This window comes from Schistocerca piceifrons, chromosome 1, assembly GCF_021461385.2.
Source record: "Schistocerca piceifrons isolate TAMUIC-IGC-003096 chromosome 1, iqSchPice1.1, whole genome shotgun sequence".
Lineage (NCBI taxonomy): Eukaryota > Metazoa > Arthropoda > Insecta > Orthoptera > Acrididae > Schistocerca > Schistocerca piceifrons.
This window is the reverse complement of record NC_060138.1, coordinates 385,724,843-385,733,821: the sequence shown is the minus strand read 5'-3', so window position 1 is coordinate 385,733,821 and position 8,979 is coordinate 385,724,843.

Below are 8,979 nucleotides of genomic sequence, written 5' to 3'. Positions count from 1 at the left end.
CTGTTCCTACCACCCGTCCTAAACATCTGAGTGTCCCAGTCTATATCTGGTAAATTGAAATCTCCACCTAAGGCTATAACATGCTGAGAAAATTTATGTGAAATGTATTCCAAATTTTCTCTCAGTTGTTCTGCCACTAATGCTGCTGAGTCGGGAGGTCGGTAAAAGGAGCCAATTATTAACCTAGCTCGGTTGTTGAGTGTAACCTCCACCCATAATAATTCACAGGAACTATCCACTTCTACTTCACTACAGGATAAACTACTACTAACAGCGACGAACACTCCACCACCGGTTGCATGCAATGTATCCTTTCTAAACACCGTCTGTACCTTTGTAAAAATTTCGGCAGAATTTATCTCTGGCTTAAGCCAGCTTTCTGTACCTATAACGATTTCAGCTTCGGTGCTTTCTATCAGCGCTTGAAGTTCTGGTACTTTACCAACGCAGCTTCGACAGTTGACAATTACAATACCAATTGCTGCTTGGTCCCCGCATGTCCTGACTTTGCCCCGCACCCGTTGAGGCTGTTGCCCTTTCTGTACTTGCCCAAGGCCATCTAACCTAAAAAACCGCCCAGCCCACGCCACACAACCCCTGCTACCCGTGTAGCCGCTTGTTGCATGTAGTGGACTCCTGACCTATCCAGCGGAACCCGAAACCCCACCACCCTATGGCGCAAGTCGAGGAATCTGCAGCCCACATGGTCGCAGAACCGTCTCAGCCTCTGATTCAGACCCTCCACTCGGCTCTGTACCAAAGGTCCGCAGTCAGTCCTGTCGACAATGCTGCAGATGGTGAGCTCTGCTTTCATCCCGCTAGCGAGACTGGCAGTCTTCACCAAATCAGATAGCCGCCGGAAGCCAGAGAGAATTTCCTCCGATCCATAGCGACACACATCATTGGTGCCAACATGAGCGACCACCTGCAGATGGGTGCACCCTGTACCCTTCATGTAGAGAAGGTGGGTGCGAAGGATTTAGTGGTGCCACCTAGTGTCACCATGGAAGTCAAATAAGTGGCACAACATTACTGTCAGCAACTGTGGTGCCACTACCTAGATGCCCTCTGATGGGGCCACACCAGAATCCAGTATATAAGTGAGCCCATGGGTGGTCAGAGTCAGTTGTGATGAAATTTGCAGAGTGAATGGTGAGTTTACTACCAGTTTGGCTCAGATGCTAACATTATGAAATCTGTTTGTCATAGGCAGAATTTTGGTACAGCATAGACTGGGCTTTGCTTTGCAATATGGACTTCACTAGCTTGGACTGCTTTACAAGGAGCATTCTGTCTATAACTCTTGTTGTAAATTAATCTTCTTGTGTGTAACTCACCTTTACAAAATACATCATTTCTGAAAATGGCATTGAGCTCCATAGAACAGGAAGATACAGAACCTGGAAGAAATCATGCTAAACAATACACAAGCAGAGACTCCAATTTATGATTCAATACTCAGAATACTTTCTCCTATCATAAAACCTCTAGATTCCCACAAAGGAGTGCATGATTCATTCTATCCTGCTTTTGTCATTTTGTATGGCATTCTGCATGACTTTCAGGCACTAACCCTGTAAACTCACATTCTCGCCATATTTTGCCTGACAAGAGAAGAACAAAGTCCATAACCTAAAGTGAATCTGTCAATGTTTGGTGTTCTGTTAATCCACACTTATCTCATAAGTATATCTTTTCTTGTACTCCAACAAGTTATTTTATGTGCATGGACAATGTCAAAGCATATGTAGTGTTAATTGCACCCAAAATATATTTCACAGTGTTGCACAATATTTCAGTGCATAGTGCAGCATATCAGATCAACATACAAGCTGTGTTACATTAGATGACATTTATCACCACATTGATGGTTAAAAATATGGAAAATGAGTGTTTAATGTTTTGCCAACAATCAGATCATAGAGATATACAAGTTGCAATGGACAAGAAAAAAGTGTAATGTTTGCTGCAGACACAACTGTACTAATCAAAGGTCCAAACTCAAACTCACCTGACAGTGCTCAGCTTATCAGGCCTACAAATGGTTTACAGCAAACAATTTATGTCCCACTCACACAAAGACTCATATTATGTAATTGTAAACAAGGAGAAAATGACCTGCTAGCATCAGAAGTAGACATTAATGATTGTGCATAGTAATAACAATGTGTGTAAAATTTTTTGGGGATCCAGCTGGATAACGAGTTGACATTGAGTCAACACACAGATAAACTATCAAAAGCTCATTTCATCATGTTTTGCTCTTAGAAGCATCTTTCATTCATTCCCTGCATCTTACAGAACTGAGCATTAAGGATACTGTGTAAAGCAGATAACAGCACATCTTAAAGAGGCCTTTTTAAAGATCTTGAAAGTTTCACATACTTCTGTGTACATTTAATCCTTAATGGCTTTTGTTGCTGACAATAAATATCAGTTTCAACTGAACTTGATCCACACAATCACAATACAAGACACAAAAATAATTTTCATGTGGACTTTGCCTCCTTGTCTAGAGTTCAATTTGTAGTTATGTGCTATGGTTTAATGGTAGTGAATAAGCTCCCATCCAACATAAAGCAAGGAAGTGGGAATCCAAAGCAGATCAAAAGACAGTTAAAAACATACATCATCTGCCACTCTTTCTACAAATTATCTATCTAGATTTAAAAATTGAAAAGTTCTGTTTGCTATATGGCAAGCAGCAGTGTTCATTGTAAACTTCATGTATTGTAAATAGGGCTCTCTATTTGCTAATGTGGTAATTATTTTCTTTGAAAAATGCTAATGCAATCAAATACTTATTAAGCAAGAATAGATCCTCTCACAGATGAAAATGATAAGTACATGAAAATGCACATTGGATGGAATAAGGAGGATGAAATAAAAGTGCTGGCCCAGCTCAAAGTGCAACACAATTCATGCTGATGGGTGTGTGGCACATGGGATGATGTATTGTGAACAGAGCCTCGGGGCTATCAGGTGACCTCCCTTAGTAATTAGCCTCAAACCAATATAGGGTTCCTCTAGTGTGGACCACTACATTTCCAATGTTCATGGGAATAAAAATGGAGAACACTGAGGGAGCTGAGGTACAAGATACCACAAACACTCAAACAGTGACTTCCCAGGAACAAACAGAGGAAGTTAAAAGGCATTGAACCTAGGACCTCCAAGAAGACTAGCTCAAAGTGAAGGGGTGAACAAATCCCTTCTACTTCTAAGACAGGGACTAGAAGAATGAGGGAAAAGCCGAGGCAGGAAATGGGAATATACCTACAGTATGACAGTCTCAGTGTTTAGGATGGCAGCAATCCAACAAAGATCCCTTTCAAAAATTTGGGGAGGATGCAAGTCAGGGCCCCAATTTCAAGATGGACTCTCTGGACAATGGTGCTTTAATCTTTGTATGCGAGTGGATGGGAGCAGTGGATTGGCTGAAGGAGATGGTTGCCAGGAAATCTCTGTGGGATAATGCAAAGCTGCTGGTTAAGATACCAGTGGAACTATTCAAGGTACCAAAGCTACTCAAGGATGTTCCTTCAAAGACTCTGTTAAAAAAAAGGACAGGTTTCAAACCAGAAAATCTCAACAGAGGACTGGAGGATCATTAACTGGAAGGTTGGAACTGATGACCAAAGCCTTGTGGTGGCAGTCAGAGAAAAATTCTTGAAGGCAATGCAAGAGCAAGATCTAAAGCTGTATTTAGGGTTCTTGTAGGTTACTGTCAGGCTGCTAAAGAACATCAGAGGCAACATTGGTGGCAAGTTGGCTGTTGGAAGTGTTGCAGATAAACCTGTAGCACATCACCTTCTGGACATGACCCTGATTAAAGGAGCACATCAGGCCTCAGAGAAACTGAACATAAGTTGATTTATGCCAGGAATCTAAAAAACACAGAAAATGCATTTATATTAAGGATGGATTTTCATTAATGCTGATGATGAACTTCTGTTCCAGGTATTTAGTTTAGAAAGGGAGCATGAGGGAATTTCTATTGACTTCAGTACATGTGCCTTACAAGGATGGTGCTCTTTCATCCCAGGAAGTGAGGAAACTGGAAAACAGCTGCTTGCAGCTGAATGAACAACTGATGGTTGGCTATGATGCCATTTCCCATAACCTGGTGAGGTGAAGCAGCTACACCAACAGCAGAGATGTGTTTCTGCTTCAGTACCTGTTGGAGAGCAATCTAGAGGTCTTGAAAAATGGTAAGGAACCTGCCTTCATGAATAGAAGAAGGGAAGAATAATTGATATAATCTTTGGGTCCATCTTAATGGATAGTTTTGTCAAACAGTGGCATGTGCAATGGAACCAGCCTTACCTAACCACATGTATATTAATATTGGGGTAGAAATGGATGTTAAACAGACCCTAGCCTATAGGACTCCTAAAAGAGCAGACTGAAAGACATGCAGCAGAGATCTAAAGTCATATTTATCTTATGTTAAAACCCTGACTAGAAATCCAGTAGACTTAGAGGAAATGGCAGATGAAATAACATCCACCTTCATGACCTCACACTTAGAAAACTGTACAGTCACCAAGAAGTGCATAAACAGGAGTGTACCTTGGCAGAATAACAATCATGAATTGCAAAGAAAGCAGATGAGAAGAATTTAATGTTGCAAGAAGTAAAGGAGAATGGGCAACATTTTGTGAGGCCCTTGCTAAATACAGTCTTGTTGTGCGGCAAAAGAAACAATCATCCTGGAAGGTATTCTGTGAGGAGGTAGAAGGTACAGACACCACAGATAGACTTCACAAAGTCTTCAAAAGAACACCAACAAATGCAGAAGGGACATTAAGGAAGAAGGATGATGAGTATACTAAGTCAGAACATGAAACACTGAATGTGCTCCTCATTACTCATTTCCCCCAAATGCACCCTGGCAGGTGGTTCAGATCAAGATTCAGCCCCTGTGAGATATTGGTTTATAGGTAACCACAGGGAGAACTGTGAATCTGACAAAGGATGTGTTGATTTCAAGAAATTCTTGTGGGCGGTTTCAACTGTTCAAGTCACGAGGTCCAAATGGAATATTTCTAGCTTTGCTGCAATTAGCAGGAGAGGTATTAATCAGATGCCAATCAGACTGTTTAGAGACATGCAGGAGTCATTACTAATGCTTGGAAGACTGTGAAGTTTGTTTTCATTTTGAAGCCATGGCAAATTGATCATGACCAGCTAATTTGCCCATCTGTCTTCTAAAGAAATTACAAAAATCTAGTTAATGTGCATGGTAGGGAAATGAGGTTAACTGAGGTCCCTCTACATGAAAACCATCAAACATATCAACCACAAAAACACCACTTCAGCAACTTCTGGGGAATGTAGTAAAAGCACTATGCTTTCAGAAAACTGCTTTCTGCAACTTCCAGGACACTGGGGGGTTTGAATCCATTACTAGAACTGCAGAAGAGCGTGGCATTAAGGCCATTATATGTAGGCAGATAAGTCCAAGCTGAGCAGATGAAAGATGTGAAAATAGCGATCAGCACCACTGCAGTGTCTGCAAGGGGTTTTAAGACCATTATATGTAGTATGTAGGCAGATGATGTCTACATTGAACAGATGAAAGATGTGGAAATAGCAATCAGCAGCACTGCAGAGTGTCTGCAAGGGTGGGGGGGGGGGGGGGGGGGGGGGGGGGAGGGGGAGAGGTTGATCCTGCTAAGGCAGAGAATTGATGAATCAGCTAAATTAGAAGATATATGCTAAAGGTTACTTTTACCAAGGACATACAGGTAATTTAGTCATAATAATACTTGGCAAATTAACTGTGGTGATGCACTACAGCACATGCATACCCCCACCCATCTGCTTCAGAAAACGACGACAGCAGATGACATGCACATTGGCCACAAGCAAAGTGGGCCTTAGAGGTGGAATCTCTCTCCAGCATGCACTGATTTGCTGCAGCTTTGGGGTTTCCCTGGAGAGAAACATGCAAAGGAAAGGGCTTCCTGACCAGCACTTCCTGCACTGATGTTGAACGACTGATATGCTCACCCAAGCAAGGTAGTGTTTTATAGTGAGTGTATTGTACTGTGTGAACTTGAAGAAGGGACTTGCCATGTGGTGCAGTAATGATATTCTGGACATGGGCAGTGCACCGCATGTTGCCTGATTACCACAGAATACCACATGCATGCTCGCAAGTTGTTTTTTCCTTGTTTTTGCTTGGGTGTAAATCACTGTGAATAATTTTTGATGTTTATGATTTGTTACTGTCTGCTCACTGAAACCTTCAGTTCAGTAAGGCTACTGCATTCTGTAGGAATTATTTTCTGTATGTCTATTCTTATTGCTACAAAATTTTAAAGTGATAATGTTCCTCTGGTTAATTTTTATGTAATTGTGTTCTGTTCCAATACAGTAACCAAAAAATCAAAAGCACATTCCATACGCTGTTTATTTCTTTCCCACTAATGCCCATATGTACTAGTGTACCATAGGCACCTTATGTGTGCAAGGTTAGTGAGGAAAGCATTTCCAACAGTTGTGACCTTTGACTGAATTGCTCCCACTTGAGCGTGTGATGATATCAGTCTCCCCGCCCCCGCCTCTGGACCTGGCACCCCCAGCACAGAGGGCCCATCACCACCATCACAAGATCGGCATATGACCCTGCAACTATGAATGGCGTGGCCTGCAAGCACAGGGCACCCACAGTGGATGCCCACAGCATCAACAAAGGGCAGCATGCAGTATACCGGCTGAGCAGGGCACACTTAGCATCACGTGTCATGTGTCACTTGCCCATGTGCCAGCACACTACTGCTTCTCTTGCCACACTCTGCCCCAACCAGTTCTAGGCGCTTCAGTCCGGAACCGTACTGCTGCTATGGTTGCAGGTTCGAATCCTGCCTTGGGCATGGATGTGTGTGATGTCCTTAGGTTAGTTAGGTTTAAGTAGTTCTGAGTCTAGAGGACTGATGACCTCAAATGTTAAGTGCTATAGTGCTCAGAGCCATTTGAATCTGCCCCAACACCATGCCATACCCCACCATGCCAGCAAACTGAAGTTTGATCAATGTGCATGCTGTTGACTTGACTACTGCCATGACATTCGCAAGCCCCACTGATGCTACACTGCAGCCTGCTGGGACCACAATGCGTGTAATCGCTGCTTCTGCCTTTGCCACCAAAGTCAACACTGCCACCCCCACCAGCACCACACCACTGCCCAGCATAGGGGCCGCAGCCAGCAATGCCACCACTTCTGCTGTTGTCGGCATCTACCCACCCCATTGTCCCCTTCTCATAGGGGGGAAGCTATGTGGTGATGCACTATGGTGCATGCACGCCCCCGCCACCCATCTGCTTCAGTATATGACTACAGAAAACGACATGAGGACCAGCTGCGAGCAAAGTGGGCTTAAATAGTAGAATCTCATCCCCCATGTGCTGTGCATGGCCTTGCTGCAGCTCTGAGTTTTTCCAGAGAGAAACATGCATCAACAAAAGCTTCCTGACCAGCGCTTCCTGCACTGATGTCGAATGATTGGCTTGCTCACCCAAGCAAGGAAGTGTTTTATAGTGAGTGTATTGTGCCATATGAACTTGAAGAATGGAATTGCCACAAGATGCAGTAATGGTATTCTGGACATGCACAGGTGCAGAGAAGACGATGCCAGTGAGTCTGCACCTCATGTTTCATCTGAACAATGATTGCTGGCTTCTGCAAACCTTACTGAGTGCTAGTGGCAGAGTGGTAAAATTTTGTTTATAAGGACCAATTTGATATTTATGTTTTCATGCCGCCCCTGGCAGTTTCATGGGGTCAGTAGGCTACCTCTGTGTCATGGAATTCTAAGTAACAGTTCTTTGCTCTGTAGGAATTATTTCCCCTGTATTCATTCTCATTGTTATGTAATGTATTGAGCTAGTGTTTCCCTCATTAACGTGCCACAGCAATGCCTCTGCGACGTGCATGGCGACGTCGCTGGCGGCGCAGCGTACCTGTCTATCGCAGTTTGAAGGCCATTGATATTGACTTGGCTGGGCAGTTTAATAAACAGCAATTGATTGGAGGTCCAAATGTTTTTCGTGGACTGCATCTGAACTTCACTTGTGATGTTCAGGCTGTGTTTGGAGGTAGCACGTGGCTGACACCTGCAGTTGTATGGGGCAACCAAGCAGATTATGGTGGCCTTGAAGCCTTCCCTGACGCAAATATCTTGGCTTGGAAGACATGGAGTATAGCAGAGTATGTAATTGTGTTCTGTTCCAATAAAGAAACTAAAAAATAGAAAGCATTCTCTGTGTCCTGTTCATTTTTCCTACAAATGCCCATATGTAACTAGTGCACCACAGCAACTTAGGTGTGCAAGATTAGTGTGGAACACATTTCCCACAGTACCATTAGAACATTGGAACAGTGTGCTCCAAATATCATGCAAAACTGATGTGAAAAAGGAGGATCTAAGAATTAGTACCAGGAAAACTGTTGTAGTGCCATTCACAAAGAAACAGATCCAGGACATGTACTGGGCCCTTAAGCGTTCTGACGAAACACTACAAGTAGAAAGTGTAGTGAAGTACCTAGGGTTACCCATGGATGTGAAACTAATATGGACCCCTCACATAAAGCAAAAGGTGGATTTAAGTGCATTAGGAGGACCTGTGGAAAAAACCTAGGGCCTTAGTCCCAAGGGCATGCACTTGATGTAGATCTCTGTAATAAGACCTATGAAAATATATGGGGCTATGGTATGCCGGAATAAAGTACAACAGAAGATGGTTGCTAAGGAGCCCTGGAAGGTCTGCAGATCGGTCTGCTCATCCATAGCAGGGGGAATTAGTAGCACACCCACTGCTGGGATGGAGACCATGCTGGTTATGCCCCCATTACATCTTTGGGTTACAGTGGAGGCAATGGCAGGGCACAGAGGTTAAAAAATGGATATCTTTAGGATATCCTGAATCCATTACTAATATAATGAATGTTGTAAAAACAGTAATGGCCAGGAA